The sequence below is a fragment of the Chaetura pelagica genome, unplaced genomic scaffold, assembly GCF_000747805.2.
Source record: "Chaetura pelagica isolate M959 unplaced genomic scaffold, ChaPel_1.0 scaffold344, whole genome shotgun sequence".
NCBI classification, from domain to species: domain Eukaryota; kingdom Metazoa; phylum Chordata; class Aves; order Apodiformes; family Apodidae; genus Chaetura; species Chaetura pelagica.
This window is the reverse complement of record NW_009953098.1, coordinates 9,018,091-9,018,769: the sequence shown is the minus strand read 5'-3', so window position 1 is coordinate 9,018,769 and position 679 is coordinate 9,018,091. Positions and strand designations below refer to the sequence as shown.

Sequence of the window (679 nt, the reverse complement as noted above, 5' to 3'; positions counted from 1 at the left end):
CCTGTGGCTCTTTAAGCGCTGCGAGCTGCCGCAGAGCGGGGGTGTGCTCGGGCCGCCCGAGCCGGCGCCGCGGGCAAGCGGTAAAACACCAGGAAAGCCAAACAAGAATCTAGAATAAAGCTCCAATAAACTTAATGTGTAGCTTCCCAGAGGCACAGGTCGCTTGATTTTATACCCGCATGCCGGGTCATGTGTTAAAAAGATGGTTAAAGTCGCCAGCGCACTCAGGAGATGCCAGCCGGGACTGCCACTCAGGAACCCCGTTTTGGTGTCTTTATTTCCCTTTTCGAAGACGTATAAGCTATGGAAACTACTTCGGGAGCAGCGGGACTTGCTGCAACTCCTAATTATATTAAAATGTCTCGCTATAGCTTTCCGGCCCTGTTATTAATAAAAATTTACGAAGAAAAAGGTTGTGTCAGAAGTGGGATTCGAACCCACGCCTCCATACGGAGACCAGAATACCCAACCCGCCATGGGAAGGCGCGGAACGCCTTGAGTCTGGCGCCTTAGACCACTCGGCCATCCTGACACTGCATCTCTTCCTTCTGCGGAGAGCCTCTTAGCCCTTTCCCCCCGCAGCGCCTGCCTTCGCGTCATTCCCGGAACTCCTCCGGAGCCCATAGACCGGAGGAGCAGCCCCGTGTCTCGCTCCCGAGCCTCTCCCGCGCTCCCCCTC

At 55.5% G+C, this 679-nt stretch overlaps 1 non-coding gene across 1 annotated transcript; it reads right to left on the bottom strand.

The window, feature by feature from the left end:
* Window positions 1–416: 416 nt before the first annotated feature.
* On the bottom strand, window positions 417–532 carry TRNAL-CAA. The gene is made up of 2 exons: window positions 495–532; window positions 417–462 (listed from the first exon to the last, which is right to left on the bottom strand). It is a non-coding gene; the product is annotated as a tRNA-Leu (tRNA).
* Window positions 533–679: the final 147 nt, after the last annotated feature.